Source organism: Pan troglodytes, chromosome 5 (assembly GCF_028858775.2).
Source record: "Pan troglodytes isolate AG18354 chromosome 5, NHGRI_mPanTro3-v2.0_pri, whole genome shotgun sequence".
NCBI lineage: Eukaryota > Metazoa > Chordata > Mammalia > Primates > Hominidae > Pan > Pan troglodytes.
In genome coordinates, this window is record NC_072403.2 from 177,891,768 (window position 1) to 177,909,898 (window position 18,131).

At 46.8% G+C, this 18,131-nt stretch overlaps 1 long non-coding RNA gene across 1 annotated transcript in view; it reads right to left on the reverse strand.

Moving 5' to 3' along the window:
• The window catches only part of LOC107975389 (uncharacterized), a 37,898-nt gene extending 32,307 nt beyond the window's left edge, over positions 1–5,591 (reverse strand). The window contains exon 1 of the long non-coding RNA XR_001718900.3: positions 1–5,591. This exon is cut by the window's left edge and continues 24,213 nt beyond it. This is a non-coding gene — a long non-coding RNA (uncharacterized LOC107975389).
• Positions 5,592–18,131: the final 12,540 nt, after the last annotated feature.

Consider the following 18,131-nt stretch of genomic DNA (forward strand, 5'->3'; position numbering starts at 1 on the left):
ATGAAAACCAGTGAAAGAAAAACCAGCGAATGAGAAAAACAGATGGAGGAAGAGGGCAGGTCTACGTACCCCACTGGTTTTTACCTCTTCCTTTGCTAGAGGAGCAGAGATTAGAGGTCATTTTTCTTTTTTACAATTTTTAAAATCAATTTTGAAGGGCATTTTTTTTGTCCTGCTTCTTGGTAACAGCTTACTTCATCTTATTATTTGCCCCTCACCTAAAAAGCAAGTAACAATAAAGTTCTTTCACTATGGAGGGATTTTCCCTAGAAGAGCTTGCAAATGCATTTTCTGTTTTGGATTGTCTACTGTATGGAATCGATTGTATGTCAGGCCATAAGGCGCTGTTTCATCCACTGTGAATTAGTTCAGCCATTTAATGAATATGCATCAAGCTTCTATGTGCACAGTATCACACCGGATTTTCACAGTTTCCAATCGTCTTAAGTAGACACTGTCTACTTAAACTTTAACCGTCTTCAGAAATTTTTTAGACTTATAACAAATAAGTTCAGTAAACTCTCCTGAGCCTGATCACCTTCCTCCCTCTTTTGCAGATATTATCATTCTTACCAAGTGGACCATCGTAACTCTGGGGAACATACACACTGAAATTCTTTGTGTGTGAAACCCTAAAATCAGCATGCTTTTCCTACTGCTCTGCTTGGCCCACGCTTTCTGCAGTTAACCAGGTCATCTGGATAGCGTGGGCCTGCAGCTCCCCTGGGACGTCTGTCAGGCAATTCCTGTTTTCTTTCTTATGAGCACATATTAAAGATAAATAGTGGAAGCCCTGGAATTTTACATTTCCCCAGAAGTACATTTCAGTCTCTCCTTGTTTGACAGTGAGACCCGTGGCACCTTCTTTCTGAGCTGAAGTTCTCAGAACAGAGGATTTACAGTTTCATAAAACTAGGTTAAGGAACATTTTCTAAAAGTGAAGATACTCATGCAATTCCCCAAGCAAGGAGGTGTCATTCTGCTGAGCCCTGAACAACAGCAGGAAAAAGGAGAGCTTAGGTGTTCTTTTCATGATGATTGTTGGGGGCTGAGAAAGGCTCGTTCTACTAATGGGCCATGTTATGTCTCAGGACCCTGGGACTGTCCGCCTGTAAAGGTGTAAGGAAATTGGGAATTTTTATACTGTGTTGGAAAGGCCTCCATGTGAGATGTGCACACAGACAGGAAGGGCAGCTGGAGGGTCAGGGAGCATCGGCTGGAACTGCGGCCAGCTTTGCAGAGGTGTGAGCCTCTCTCTGGCCCCAGTACATCAGGCCGAGTGCCACAGGAAATGCCATCCAGTGTGGTCAGCGAGGCTGAGCCTTTCCAGAATCTGGTTACAGTGATGATAGACCTACAGAGCCTGAGGGCCCTTGGAAACCCAAAGTCCCACCCCCCGACTTTACGGTTGTGATTTATGATCTGGACACATGGTGTCTAGCATAACATAATTCAGCGAAGTGAAGCACCTCGTCCATGGACAAACCATCAATTGATGGGCAAGGTACGACTACAACGCAGGGCCCATTTGGTGCCGCTAGAGCATGGAAATGGTTAGTAATAATGATTCTCCACATCTGAAGACTGTATTACCATTTAAAATCCATTTAGAGGGCAGCGTCCAGCCAGAGAGGGCACGGAGGAGACACTATTGCTCTTATGGTAATAAGGAGGCCACTGCACTCTGAGAGTTGAAATTCCTCTCGAAACAGAGCTTGGACTAGGATCTCCATCACCTGGCTCCTGGGCTGGAGCTGGAGGTCCCACCCCAGATAAAAGGCCGATTATGAAGGCGTTCATTCTTAGTAGTCAGCTGGTCTGCTTAGATCTTATAAACTACTTGGGATCATCAGTGCTTCCTGAATTGTTCTCTGAAATCCTGTAACCAGATGTTTCCATCTGCAGCGAACTTGTCCATGTCAGTGTCCATAATAGAGACCCATCTACATCCACATCATTGTCATGAACAGCATTGCAAAGGCATCACCCTCTCTTCCCATGCACTGGTTCACTTTGCCTTGGCTTAAGAATTCACAGATCAGGCCAGGTGTGGTGGCTCACGCCTGTAAACCCAACACTTTGGGAGGCTGAGGCGGGTGGATCATTTGAGGACAGGAGTTTGAGACCAGCCTGCCCAACATGGCTAAACCCCATCTCTGCTAAAAACACAAAAATTAGCAAGGCATGGTGGTACATGCCTGTAATTCCAGCTACTTGGGAGGCTGAGGCATGAGAATCATTTGAACTCAGGAGGCAGAGGTTGTGGTGAGCCAAGATTGTGCCACTGCACTCCAGCCTGGGTGACAGCATGAGACTGTGTGTCAAGAAAAAAAAATTATCCACAGATCAACATTTTATCTTGCCATAACGGACTTGCTGAATTATTAGGACATGTTAATTGTCTCAAGTCAAAGATCCAAGCAACACCACATTTAAACCCTTTTCAAGCTAAATCAACACCATGTTTCTAGTTAATTCTCGGTATATGTTTTTCTGTAGAGCTATATGGACAATTGGTTCTAAGATTGAGGCTTTGAGCTTTTCATGTTTTCCTTATTAAACATCAAAATGAAAGCCTATCAGGATTGAGAGAGTGGTGCAGGAGAGAAAGAGGTTGTTGGTTCCAGCAGCCTACCAATGACTGCATGAAATAAGACCACTGCTCCCACAGGAGACCCATTATATGCCAAAGGTGGATGCTCAGGGACCAGCAATGGAGATGGGCACACAGACAACAGGCAGCCACGTGTTTTTAAGAGGAAAAATGTAAAGGCCTGGAACTTCTGTCATAAAGTGGGGACAGATGGATGCAGCTGATTTTCATAGCCACCCATAACTGAGCAGAAAGATTTGTGTGACCTGAGTCCAAAAGTCACAAACAGTGACAAGGGCTACAGGATGATGAGGCTTGGGTTGAGTGTCTTCTCCTCTCTCCCTGGCTTTGATAAACAGCCATCCAGCCAGTTCCCTGCCTTTGGTCTCTCTTCCTTTTATCCATTTGCACACTCCAGTGAGGTTCACTTTCTTCCCACATGACTTCTGCTCTACACTCAGCAGCTGGGAATGGCCCTCCCATGCTTCATCCATCAGACCTGATCCCAACCCAAGGCTGCACGAATATCCCCTGGCATTCTTCAACACTTCCCAAGTTTGTCACACCTCTGTAGTCACTGGACTGAAATAACCACTAGCTGAACTCCCATACCATGTCTTCATGTGGCTATGAAGATGATGAAGTGAAACCCTCTGCCTCCAGGGAGATGCAAGCAAGGAAACACAGGAACTACAATTTGCCCTGGGAAGAGCTACCGCAAAGTGGTGGAGCAGAGCCAGGCTGCGTGCGGCCTGAAGCTTATGCAACCACGGGAGCCCTCCTGAAGAAAAATGTTACCAAATTATGAAGGTAAATGTGCAGCCCTAAAGCTCAGACTTTATCAGCTTCCTGGACAACCTGGTCCGTTCCACACATATGGGGTCTGCAAGGTGGATGTCTTTGATATCTACCTCTGTCTCCTTACTTTCAGTCAAAAGCATTTGGTTCGATATGTTGTACCTTGAATCCCCTCTCCCTATCCAATTTCTACCAACTGGACCTATTTGCCTCAATTTCTTCATAAATTCATTCCTGATCGCATGGTTTTCACTTAGGTCCCTCTTAAGTGCCTTGCTGTAGCACTGTTAGTGATCACGTACCACATACAGCAACTTGTACACTTTTTCAGTTGTTTCTGGTTAGATTTATTTTGGCCAATAAATTACGAGTTCCCAGATGTCAGGGCTTTGTTTTATGATGCAGATACCGTGGTGTCTGACATGATATTGATATATTGCCGATAATTAAATCTTGCTTGAGTCATAGATGGAAGAAATGATTGAACTTGACAATTCCATCCTTTGAAACCAATGCTTGGTAACACCAAGGGGCATAATTTTTATTGTGCCTCTGGTCTTACCAGATAAGTCATCTCTGAATATAAACTTGGACCCTTCCCAAATTCACCATTTGGACACAAATTCTCTGGAATTACATCCTTGCTCCTTTCATTCTAGATATGCTCCCTGAGTGGTTTCCATTCCTCTCATGTTTTCAACTTGTTCATCTGTGTCGAGGACCCTCAAATGTATATTTCTGGCCCAGAACTTTCCCCTGAGCTCCTAGCTTACATATTTAGCTACACTTTTGTGTCTCCATGTCCCCAAGGAGCCTGTACCTAAAATGCACCCACAACTAAATATAGGAGGGCACTGGTGGGAAAGAAAAAACTTAAGAGACAAATGCAAACCATGTTCGTGTCTATGTCCCAGTATTAAATGATAGGCTCCTTGCAGGTAGGAATGAGTCCTGTTCATCTTTCTGTGCCCAGCTTGTAACCTAGCCTGGAACAAGGTGGGAATTTAGTAAGTCTGAGTGACTGGGTGAACGAGTGATGTCTCTGAGACAGTTCCTATAGTGAATTGCTAAAAATAAATATGGTATTTAGGACAATCACATAAAGTCTTCTTTGGCCATACACTTTGCCATGTTTCATTCACAAGATGTCTGTGGAGGAGATGTGTACCCAACCCTCCTTGTATACTTTTCCATACATGCAGGCACAGTTAGAGAACTCACAGAATCTTCCATCTTCCTACCTGGAAACTACTTTGTGTAGGAGGGACAAGGTGTGCTTTAAGTTGGTCTCATCATCTGCCTCCCTCCCCATCTCCCCAACCCCAGCTCATCTGGGCCTTCTCAGGGCATCTGAATCTGCCTGCCATGGAACCAGTCTGGTGGCCTCTATTTTTCTTAATGAGCGAGCCATCGTTTTTGACAGCACCAATTGCAAGGTGGATGCTTTTGAAGAAGGAACTAATGAATGAAAGAGGGGAAGGAACCCGTCCTTAACCAAGATCTAGTCAATTTAATTTCACTTTATAAGTGAACAACACATCGGTCTAAAAAGTTAAATACTAAGACATCATGGAAATAGGTGTATTTGGGGGGTGGGCTGATGGGCAGATTGATAGGGAAGATTCAAGGAAAAATATTTTATCAAAACAATGACTCATCTTATATTCAAAGATCCTCAAATTGTAGTATTTTCTTCCAAATCCACGTTAAAATGTTGACAGCTGCTACAGGAATGTGCTTCAAATTCCATTGCGATATTATAATTTTTCCACTTTCGAGAATTCGTTTGCTTCGTTTGTTTTGTTTTGTTTTGGGCCCTATGCTGGCTGAGAAAACAAGAATGTTCACGTCCTTGTATTGGGCGGTGGGGAGAGAGACCAATTAGAAGGTGAATCAAATGTTTGGCGCGAACCACAGAAACGAGGCCAGGAAGAAGAGGTCGTGGTGAAGTGGCTGCAGGTTAGTTTCCTCCGAGCAGCCAAGGAGCGCCGGAGTTTGGAAACCTGGGGCCCTGGAAACCCGGGGGCCTTGGCCTGCAGGCGGGGCTGGTGGGATCAGAGCGCGTGGTCGCGAAGGGGAAGAGCAGAGGCACCGGCTCGGCTGCAGGTGGGAGGGTGTCCGGGTGAGGGGTGAGCGCGGGGTCGGGGAGCGGCGGCGGGGGACTGGGCGACGGCCCCGGGGCCGGGCCGCGGGCGGAGACTGACAGGCGTGGGCGGCGACAGCTGCAGCTCCGAAGCTCCCAGCGTGGAGTCACGCGCCAGGGCGCGGAGGGGAGTGGGACGTGGGGCAAGCAGAGGGGCGCACGGAGGGGAGCATGGAGGGACGTGGGGAGCATGGAGAGACGTGGGGGCGCACGGAGGGACGGCGGGGCCTGGAGCGAGCATAGGGGCGCACGGAGGGGCAGCTGGGCGTGGGGCGAGCACAGGGGCGCACGGAGAGGAGCATGGAGGGACATGGGGCGCACGGAGGGGCAGCGGGTCCTGGGGTCGAGCAGAGGGGCGCATGGAGGGGAGCATGGAGGGACGTGGGGCGCGCGGAGGGGCGGCGGGGCGTGGGACGCGCGGTTCTTCCTCGCGAAGTTGGAGAGGCCTCGGGTCGCAGGGCACCCACTGTGCGCCCTGGACGAAGCCTACCCTGGAGGCAGCGGCTCCGAGGGACGCGGGAAGGAACGGCCGCTTTCCTCAGGGTCCCCGCCTGCACCTGCGGGCTGGCAGATCCGGGGCGTCACTTCTCTCCCAGGGCCCCGGAGGGAGGCGGAAGAAGGCGCAGGTGCGAAGGATGAAAAACCAAAACCAAATCCAAATGAAAGTCAGTGATGTTTGAAAGTGGGAAAGCCCCCAGTGGAGGACAAAGGGGCCTCTCCCAGCCGCGCCACGGGCCAGATGTCCCTTTCTCCACCAAGAGCCCCTGTTTCCAGACGCACCCCACCTTCGACATTATTTACCCCAGCCACTTCCCCGACCCTCGGCCTCCTTCAACTCTATGTACAGGTATATTTAAAACGTTTTGCAAGGCGAGAGGGGAGAGAACGGGCCCTCAGTGGCCTGAGATAGACGCTGAGTCAGGGACCCCTCTGGATCTCCCCAATTCACTGGCTGGTCTTTAGTTCATCAAGATGAACTCTCAGAGGTAAAAGAACTGCTGCCTTTCTATGATTCATACCGAGTTCGGGGCCAGAAAGCTGGTGGATGAGGACATGCTCTAGGAGGAGCCGGGCTGATGGATCTGGGTGGTTGCTCTGGCCCCGTTCCTGGGAACCCCACAGAGTGCACACGACGCCATCTCCCCGAGCCAGTTCCAACCTGTAAGGAAGAATCCTCTTGTGTATCTCAGCCTCCTTAAAGAGGCGAATGAGAAAGCGCCTGCTTCCTCAGTCCCTGCTTTGTAGGCAAAGTCCTGGCAAAATGATTTGTAGTTGCTTATTTAAAAAAAAAAAAAAAAAAGATCAAACAGCTAAGAACATCTTTTTCTGGGCCTCATCCTCTATCTATACATTCCGGGCCAGAGGGTACTCAGGCAGTTTTCTAAACCACCTCAGAGACACAGCCACACGTCTACAGGAGTCAGTCAACGTGGCTGTGCTCTTTTGTGTAAGGCAAACTCTTCATCTTGGGTGTGTAAATATGGAAACCCCCGACAGAGAATGACTTCCACATGGGACCCGCCTGTCACTGTCTATTCATGTGGCACGTTTGTCCAAGGCTCCGCGTTCTCCGTCATGTAGGGCTGGCTGCTCCATCGGGGTAGGTGACTCACCCTAGTTTTGCCACCAGATAGGAATGGGACCTGGCCCTCTCCTAGCCTTGGTGGCCCCTGTTTGAACCTCCCCATCCTCAACCATTTCACGCTGTGCTGCGCAGCCTGTGCCCTGTCTCCACAGTTTCTGAGCCTCTGGCTCCTTTTCCCTTTGGTGAACTGGCCTCACCCGTGGGATGTGCTATTCTGGGAGCTTCCTGTGCACGGACTCTCCTATTGCGTCTCTTCAGCTACTTCCTGGACATGCTACATGGCTCTGCTGAGCGCCCCCCCCAGGCTCGTCTTTAGACTTTGATGAGGTCCCCTTCAGTGCAGCCAATGTGACTTGCTCCCCTAATCTCTCAAGGGAACCAGGGATCTTTCTTTAAATAGTGTGAACACAGATGTCAAGGACCTCACACACTGAGGAGAAATCATCTGGAGAACCAGAATCAGCCACTTCAGCTATTGGGGTTCATTTAGTCAATTTGAAAGGGAGGTTGGTCATAAAGTAGCAGGAATCTTTAACATTGAAGTGCTTAACTTATACCCTTACCATGTTATGTTTTTTCACTCAGTGAGTACATCTGTGTGGTGCCATAGGCTGTTGTGGGGCCCATTCTCAAATGGCCAGAAACAGGGGTAATGTCACATTGTGCAAGTTCTCAATCTTCATCACATGGAGTTCTTTTGGACCAGCGTATGATTTTGCTTCTTAAGTCATTTCTCTCTCTACACGTGAGAGAAAACCTGAGATGGAGAGCTGAGTGGACATTCCTTCAGTGGACTACTAATTTTTTAACTTGTGCTTTTGATTCTCTTTCTCAAAGAGAAAAATACTCCACAGTATTCATAAGTCAGATAAGCAGATGTGGACACGCCTGCATATTTTCCTTTTTAGATACTAGTAGAATGCTCGTTGATGGTATCAGGAGATGATTCCTCTGTTGGGATCTTCACTACAGTAAATAGAAGGCAATCACTTTTGTTTCCATGAAGCTAAGATGTCAACTCCTCAATAAACAGATGCAGGGCTCCAGGCATCACTCTGAGTTCAGCCTTTCTGCCCCGCCCACAGCACAGCACACCAGGATTACAACCCGAGCTCCCACAGGAAAGCAGTGAGGACAGCAGGTTCGTCCTGCAGTAGAAAGGGAAGGTTGAGAGCCTGGGGGCCAGGATGGCATGGGGTTAAGTGAGAATTGTGGCTAATGGAAATGTTGACCATAAGTTGGAAGGAAGAAAAGGACAAGTTCAACGTCAACCTCCTGTTTATCTAGAGCTTTAGAAACATTTGAAAAGAACATGCTTTAACTCCCACAAGTCCTCTTAGAAATTCAGATTCAAGCTGAAGACGCCAAAGAAATTGGCTTGCTGGCGGCAGTGGTTCACCTAACGGAAAGGTCACCACCCTTGGGCTCTGGAAGTCAGCAACGATAACTTTTTCAGTTTGGCCTGAGTTTGATTGTTTTTGGAGTTAGGTACGCCTTGTGCCTGTTTCCATATGTGTCTATAAAGCTACAATCTGTTTTCTTCTACTACGAAATCCAGTGTGCTAGTGTGTGGACAACTGAGAATTTCTGCAAGATAGAGAGGAAGAAGCACACAGTATGAAAGAAAAGGATTCCTATTTCAGAATCCCTTTGGGAAGCCTTTCAGTGAAGGCACGGGGGTCTTGCAGTGTGCAGCCAAATTTCTACGGCCTCACGTGCTCTGCTTCTGTTTTCTCTTTCTCCTCCTTCCTTTGGAGTTGCATCGTGGGACTGTTCCAGACTCCCTTTCTAGTCATGCTTCCTGGGAAAACCTTCAGAAAGTATTCATCTCAGATCACCCTGGACAATTTGCTGAGGGTCAGTCCTGAGCGTGGACACAGCTTGTGAGCATGTGATCTTTAATGTGATGAATTATGTCTTTAATAGTTGCCAGTCCCTCTGGTCCTCCTCCCAGAAGTCACATCCATCTGCTGAACTGGCTCTGTGCTCCCCTGGTTCAACAAGTCAAGGAGTGAAGCGATTCACACAGACAGCGGGTGATGTCGCAGGAGGAGTGGTGGCCAGGGAGCGTGGTGACCTGGGACCAGCCCTAATTCTGCCCTAACTGGGCAGCTCTAGAGAGGTCTTTTCCATGTCCTAAGCCCCAGCTGTCTTCTGTGGAAAATGCAAAAAGTTAGATGAGATGATCTCTCATTTCCAGCTTGTGATTCTATCCTGTTTTCTCTCTTGCTGGAATTATGCTCTGTGGCGGGAGAGGAATTATCCGTGTCACATCTCATAGCTTACATTTTTTGGTACTTGCTATTCTGCGCAACTCAAACTCCCTGGCAGAGCAGAGAGTGTTTAATGTTTACTTGTCAAAGGCAATCCAAACATGAAGCCATCATTTAAGTCAGTTGACTTATTCTACGGCATATGCATGGGTCAAAATGGAACATAACCTTGAATCCCTTTGAAAATGCTCTTCTCAATTTAAAATGATGAAGGCTGTGTATTAAAATAGCAGGGTGGAATTTTTCTCTCATGTGAAGTAAAAGAGATCTTTCCTTGCTAATTATTTTTTGACATGTTACTGACAATGTGGACAGTAAATATAATCAGAGCATTCTACATCAAACATTTTCCTCCTGTTGGGCACCATTAAGGAGGTAAATAACCCCTGTCTATAGATCGTCCTGAGTTTGAACACATACAGACTTTTGAAACACATTGTTTCAGCCTATGAATTATTTCCTCCAGGACTAAAATGTAAGTGTACACAGCTCAGGTAGCAGAGAACCACGTTCTCTGAGGCCCTGGGACCTGCGATGCTAGTGAGAAAATTAAGCTTGTTCTTCCCTAAGAGGCAGAAACACTGGTGCCCCCCTTCATCCTCTGCAGTCCTGGACTAAGCTGGGTGCAGCCCTGGCTGCCCTGGCTCTGGTAGTACCCTGTCCCTGCCCTCTACAGTCAGTCCTCCTCCCTGCTGCAACTTGACCATGTCACTCTCCTTCAGGGTCAAGTTCAAATCCCCAAGATTTGGAAGCAAGGCTCTTCCTTGCTGGGCTTTGCATCCTCCTCACACTGCTCCTTTGTTTTCCCTCCACTCAGCATGCTTTGGAGCCCTGTGCTGTGTCCTCTGAGGCACCCCTAGTGGCCTGTGCACACCTCCTTCTTGGTGACCCCCATACCCACACTGCAAGGATGGCTTGATTGCCCATTTGCCTCTAGCCTGCCAACTCCTAGAGGTGGGTGCCATGAGTTTTCTGAGTGGCCAATGCAGAGCCTCACTCCACTTCTGGCTCCAAAAAGCCTAGTGAGTACTTAGTGAGCAAACCAAATCAGTAAAAAATGATGCTTCAGGTCCACTTGTTAACATTTGTAGGAAAAGAAAGTCACACTGCATGGTCCCTTCCCAGCCCTCCTAGTGGGTGAAAGGCACATGGAAGGCATATTAGCATCAGCCCTGGAACAGGCGGCATCAGGGATCGCAACACAATGCACAGCCTATGCAATGAATTTCCCATGTTAGCTGAAAGCCCACAAACACTTCCAAAACACAGAAAACCCCAAAGCCCAGACCTGACTATCTTTCCTTGTATGATAAATTTGCTCTGTGCAATGTGATGGAATATGCTGGCGGAATATGCAGAGCGCTTGGCAGGCAGGCCTTCCTCCCGGCTCTCAGGAGGATCCTCTCTCTGGGACCCAGGGGTATCCATCACCACCACCGCCCCAAAGATGAGGATTTCCACATCAACATTTCTGAAACTAAGACTTGGCAAGCCAGGTGGTTCAGGAGAGGTGAACTGGTGTTGATCCCCCGTGAGCTCTGTGTTTCAAGAACACTGCATTCTGGCCGGGGAGGAGAGAGCACCACCCTCGGTCTGCCCTTGCTGTCTGGAGTCATCATCCTGACTGGGCTGCTTTCATCTTTGAAGAAAATGTCCAAAGTAGAATCCGATCTGTTGAATGGTGGGGTGTGGTAACTTTCTGAGTATTCCGCAAATGTGGCCTCTCTTCTGCAGGAGAAAAACAGAACTAGGCTCCCCTCCTCACTGGTTCTTCCTCCTCCTGGGTTACCCATGCTCTGGAAGCCTGGCATTCACCCTGCTTAATTCACTTCACCATCACATCCTCAGAGCACTCAGCTTCATGGGCCAACTGTAACATCCCTGTCCATAATTCCTAACATAGACTTACGCCATGTGCCATGTCCCCAGCCACTTATGCTCTCTGCAGGATTCTGCTGGACGGTTGAACATCTCTGGCACCAAACTCCCTTCTTCTCTTTCAGTCACTTGGCAGAGGTTCAGCCTACCCTACAAGCCTCCTCTTCCCCTACCTTCCTCTCCCCAGGATGATGTCCTGGTGTTCTGCTCGCTCAGTCTCTTCCCTCTGGAAGTTCTCTTACCGTAAACCCCCACCCCTTCCCTGTTTTTGTTGGGCTTTACCTTGTGGACTCTAATTACTGTGGGATGGCTGTTGGTCTTTCTGCTCAAGTCTGTCTTTCCTAACACCACTTTGGGAACTGCTACTAGATTAATCTTTCTAAGGTGTTTTCTTAATTTAGTATTTTCCATTTTTCTAGTTAAAAAAAGAAAACAGGCCGGACGTGGTGGCTCACACCTGTAATCCCAGCACTTTGGGAGGCCAAGGCTGGCAGATCACAAGGTTAGGAGTTCGAGACCAGCCTGGCCAACATGGTGAAACCCCATCTCTACTAAAAATACAAAAATTAGCTGGGCGTGGTCCACGTGCCTGTAGTCCCTGCTACTTGGGAGGCTGAGGCAGGAGAATTGCTTGAACCCAGGAGGCAGAGGATGCAGTGAGCCAAGATTGCACCACTGCACTCCAGCCTGGGTGACAAAGCAAGACTCCGTCTCAAAAAAAACAAACACAAAAACAAACACACAAAAAAAGCACTTCCTAGAAGCTAGCATCTGAACAGCTTAGACTGGAATTGAAGATACTGATAGTTACATCATCTCTGCAGCTCTCCCTTCCACCTTTCTTCATCAGTCCTCATGCAGGCCACGCTAGCCTCTGCAGAGTCTCAGGAAATATGGGTTCTGTCCCTAGGCCCTCGCCTGAGCTATGCTCCCCACCCTTCTCCCTTTCCCCTGAATAAACAGCATTATTCTAGAAGGCCCATTCTGCTTCTTATGTCCTTTCTGTCCCTTCCCTGGTCCACTCATTTCTGCTGCTCTCCTGCTCCCTGGCCATTTCTATTTCCCGTCTGGGTCCTGTTGGACTCCAGGAGGATAAGACAGACTCCGGCCTCCCTGTGAGAGAGTGTGCAGCTGAGCAGTGAGGTAGTGGCTCACCAACCGGCTCTGCTTAGCTCCTGCTCCTGAGGCCGGGAGGGGGGCTCTGTCCTGTCTTAGCTGCTAAGTTTGTTCTGAGTTGAAATGATCTGGTGTATCACTCCCTCACTACTTCCGTTGACTCATTTATTTTAATTTTGTCTTATGCTGACGGTGTGTTTGGTCTCCACAAGCCAGTGTCTTTTATTTTTTATTTTTTTATTTTTTTGAGACGGAGTCTTGCCCTGTCCCCCAGGCTGGAGTGCAGTGGTGCGATCTCAGCTCACTGCAACCTCTGCTTCCCGGATTCAAGCAGTTCTCCCACCTAGCCTCCCGAGTAGCTGGGATTACAGGCACACGCCACCATGCCCGGTTAATTATTTGTATTTTTAATAGAGACAGGGTTTCACCATATTGGCCAGGATGGTCTTGATCTCCTGACCTCATGATCTGCCCACCTCGGCCTCCCAAAATGTTGGGACTACAGGCGTGAGCCACCCACCTAGCCAAGCCAGTGTCTTTATAATAAACCACCTCATGTTCTTTCAGAGAGTAGGAAGGTAGACGTATGTCACACTCCTGCCATCTTCTTACTGTCTATCCACTCAGATATTGTATTACATCTGCAGTAGGCACCAAATGAGTATTTTTAAAAGGATAATATTATATTGTCCAGACAAGAATGTTATTTCTAATCTCCAGTTTCAGTGTTTAAACAAAAAATAACTTTTAATAACTTCAGCAAAATTTATCAGTGGTTAAGCAATGAATATCAAAGAACTTGGAGGCAGAAAAAAAAAAGTGTCCTCTCGTTAAGTATCTTAAAAGTCTAGGTGAAGAGGAAAACTGACTTTTTCACACTGACTGCATAGTCACGGACTACAAGCTTGAAGCCAATCAATCAATGGAGCTATTTTAAGAATGGGTAGTGACTTTCTCAAAAGTTTGGAGTTGCTTTGGTAAAGTTTAAGGTAACAGCACCATCATTAATTATGGTGTGGTGAAATATAAGTTAGACATCTAAAATTTTAAAAAGAGAAATGTTTGATTTTATATGTTCTCCAGATATTACCACTTGTTAAGGTACAATTTATTGATCACCTAGAGATTCTTTATTTTCATGTCTACTCTCTAACAACCTACAAAAACGGTAGGTACAATTATCTTCATCATACAAAAAGGAAATTGACCCCAAGAGAGCTTAAGTAACTTCTCTCCTGTAAATTGCGAGTCTGTGGTGTGGGAGGGGGAATTAGATCAGGTTTCATGGACTAGAAATCCTGGGCTTATTCCAGTACTCTGCAAAGTATCCACCCCTAATTTCTAAACCCAGTGGTTTCTGTGTCTGCTTAGAATTTGGAGGAATGCCTTGATGATCAAGTTAATAAAACCATTATTTCACTTAGTGCAAAGTAGTGGTAGGCAGTGCACTTGAGCGTTCTATACACGCTTGTCCTTTGCTATTCTCATGTCTGAAGGGAGAAGCTGGGGCTCAGGGAGGTTAAGGAAATGGCTAGCTTAGAGTCATGCTAGACCTTGGTCTAGATGAGCCTTTAAACTAGATGTCCTTGCTCTCTAGACTATGGTTTGAAAATTTTAAACAGGTTGTGTTTAAAAATAATCTCATGATAGCCTGCTAACCTTATATTTTTGAGGAAGTTTGAATCAGTTCTGTAGACTGGCAGAGGGGAAAGACACATGAAACCCGGAAGGAGCATTTACTGAGAACCTCATGGGAACCGCATATGTTATGGAGACATGGAGACGTGACCGTCTGCTACTGTCGTCTGGAGGTGACCTAGTGAGTTTTCCAAATCAGGTCATAAAGAGGAAAGAAAAACATTGACGATCCTACATCCTAGGCTCCTTCCTGACTTCTGACATCGCTGTTCAGCCCACACTCACAGTAGTTTTGTTTTCCTTGAGTATTTAAGGATGACAGTGCATCCGAAGACAATCTGTAAACTGTAAGGTAATATATAAATCTGACCTGTTCATAGCACAATAAACACAGCAAGCAAATAAACTCCATTAAATGTAATTTTAATTTATTCAGTGGAAGACAACAAAGTTGATTCAAAAGTCAAAGACCTAAGAGAAGATAAATCCAAACTCTATAAAACCTTGATTGATGCTAATCGCAGACAAAAAAAAGAAAAAATAGTCTGACCGTCATAGACACTCATTGAGATGGGTCACCGACAAGTACTAGGGCCACAATGTTGTGCAAACCTGCACTTCCCAGAGTGTATTTCTTAGGCTATTAATAGGCATTAGATGAAAAAAGGATTCTTTGGGCAAATGCAGTTTGGAAACAAGGAGTTAACCAAACTGATAGGTTTTGCTATTGCTGGGATTCTCTGCATTGGTGATCTCAACATCAACTGTCATTTCTAGAGTAGGGCGGATGAAGCAAACAGATTTGAGTTGATACAAAGTTGTCAAGGATGTTATGAAATACACGGTATATTAATTACCATTTCAAAATGCAACACATTCTGAATTTGGAAACACATGGGGCCAGGAGGGTTCTGGATATGGGACTGTGGACCTGCAGGTGTGGGAATGTGTGATCCAGTGCTGGAAGGAGCCGTGCAGCAAGGCTTCCTGGGTTCTCAGCACTGTGCTCCTTCCTCAGCACCCGGCTGCTCATATTACTCCATGACTCCACACCCTCCACCGCCCGTAACATGGGGCAAAACGATCCCAGCCCCTTGCTCCACACAGGGCCATTATGAACATCACGTGAAATAAGAGATAAGCAAACCTCCAAAACGATTCATACATTTTTGGAAATTTTTTATCCTAAAGGTATTTTTTTTTCTTTCTTTCTCCACTCAGAGAAAGACAAGGAATCATTTACTTTTGATAAATTATTTCACGGCCATTTCCCCCATGACTTCATATTCTTAAAATTCTGATTCACTAAATATCAATTTAAAAATTCCTAATTCCTTGACATACAAGTAAAGTAAAGTAGAAATCAAAATATAAAATTTGTAACAAACCTCTTCGTATAGTCACATTCCTCAATTTGGTGTTCCCATTTTCTGTAATCAAAGGAAGAAACAGAGAAGAGCCAACCCTATCTGGAAAATTATTATAGTCAAATGAACAATAGCCCAGCCTACCACAAAGAGAAAGCTAAGGCCTTTAATTCCCTGGGTTCTCGAGACGTCACTCTGCGGCGTATGTCCAGGCGAGCTGTGCATCAGTTCCGTTCCTCTGCTTGTGCCTCAAGAGTCTGGCATCAGATGGGAATTGACAAACCAAATACTGATTTATCCCCAGATGATCCTTGGCCCCAGAGAGATGAATGAGTCACACAATGAAAGTGGACTCTCTATGTGCATTTATGATTGAAAAGGGAGACGGGGAGTTTAAAAAATGTCTATGATTTTAATTCCGGTTGCCTGTTCAAACAAAGCAATAAACACTGTCAGGGTCAACGTTACTTGCAGAAATAGATGAGCAGGAGAGGCTCTCTTTCGTCATCATGCACGCCAGTGCCCTGGGCCCAGCTCCTTAAACACTGAATGTGCTCAATATATATCTATTGGCCAAATGAGTCAATCAGTTGACAATAGCCAAAAAATCCCACAACTCTTCCCTACTGTCCCACTACAATGTGCAGAGTTCACTGTGTTTTTCTTCTTGAGGGGCAGGCATTTTAACTGGGTTTTGAAATATTGTCATGGAAATCCAGGTTTCAGGTTGGGAGAGGTCAAGCACGAACAGTTTAGTTCCTGATTAACCCATCATTTGACACCGTGGTGTAGAAAAAGAGGTCCCAGAGAGAAGAGACAACAAAGTCAACCGTGTTGATGGGGTAACGAAGGGTGGAAGGAGAGACATTATGAGTCCTGAGTTACCTGAATACCACCCAAGGACTCAGATGTTGTGAAAGGATTCAGCTTGGATGAAGGGGCAGAACTGCATGGGGTCGGCGAAGGTGGACGGCCAATGAAGAAGAGAAAACCTGAAAGACGGTGCTGAGGTCCTAGCAGTGCGATCTCATCTCTTTTTTTCTGGTTTTTCCCCCCATGGCTTCATAGAGGGAAGTCCTATGAAGGCTCTCCAACGTAAAGTTCCATTGCACTTGGTCATGGACTATTGGAAGTACTTTCACTCTTTTTTAAATAGTTGCTTCCACTAGCCCATTCTGGTCCCTTTTGTGCTGTATTTGGGGGACAGCTGTGGTCCAGGGTGTGGAAGGGATGGTTCAGGAAAACCTGAGTCTCTGCAACTGAGTTGCCTCGTGACACGATTGTCCCCTTCTTGCCCCTACTCCAGGCTCATATTTTCTTTTTTATCTTTTTTTTTTTTGAAATGGAGTCTCACTCCATCACCCAGGCTGGAGTGCAGTGGCGTGATCTCAACTCACTGCAAGCTCTGCCTCCCGGATTCAAGCCATTCTCCTGCCTCAGCCTCCTGAGTAGCTGGGACTACAGGCGCCCACCACCACTCCTGGCTAATTTTTTGTATTTTTAGTGGAGACGGGGTTTCACCGTGTTAGTCAGGATGCTCTCAATCTCCTGACCTTGTGATCTGCCCGCCTTGGCCTCCCAAAGTGCTGGGATTACAGGCGTGAGCCACTGCGCCTGGCCCAGGCTCATATTTTCTAAAGCTGCCCATTCCCAGATAATAACCAACTCCTGATAAAGAAACTTGAATAACCATTCAGTTAATATTTATTGATCGATCATTCACTACATCCTCACTCTGCTAGTTCCCGTAAGGGATTCTATTTAAAGGGACTGATGCAGTCTCTGGGCTTATGAAGCCTGATGTCTGTTGAGAGAAAGGCCACGGAGCAGTAGTTAGGAGCACGTGCTCTGGAGCAGGGTCTGGGTTTGCTTGGGTTTGAAAGCCATCACCTCCCCTTACAGCCAATAAGAACGGGGGCCTTGCTTCCGTTTTCTTAGTAATGTTATGAGGGTTAAATGATTGAATACCTGGAAAGTTCTTAGAACACTGCCTGGCAAATATTAAGCACTGCATTAAGTGTTTGCTAAATAAATACACATAATGCAGTCAAATAACAATGAAAGCAATAGAATCTAGTGATAAACCTGAGACTACAGGCCAACACCACCAGAGTGCCCTGGGGGCTCAGATGGTGGAAAGAGGGAGGAAGATACATCTCTTGGCCCTGGGAAATGGGTTCCGGAGGGGGGAAAGGGCCGTAGAGCTTTTTCTGTTGGGGAAGTGCTGGGCACAAGGGGGACAGTGGAAGAGTGCAGGCAGGAAGGAAGCCTCTAAGGGGATGATGGGTGCGGCACACTTAATAGCAGGAGTGGCTGGGAGAAGCAATGGGGCCATAGTTAGAATCCTTCCGGGTGCAAAGAGTTGGAACCTAACATCACCCAGTGTTAGGGGGAAGAAAAGGATATCCAAAAACCTAGAGGAAAAAGCCAACAACCATGCTCAGGAAGGTTAGAATCATTGGTAACTGGAATGAGGAACTCAGAGCCTCCCACGGTGCCTCTCCATCTCCTGCTCCTGCTGCTCTCTGCTTGCCTGTCACATCTTTCTTCTCCCAGCAGGCCAGAGCCCTTTATGTAGAGGGATCAGGATTACTAGTAGCTCTGCATCTCAGTCTGACAGCTTCTGCTACAAAAGAGGGCTATCCTGGGAATAAACATCCTGGGAAAGACATTCACTGGCCCCATAGGGTCAAGTGTCCATCCCTAGCTTCTACAGCAGCCCTGGCTTGCAGCAAGGGGA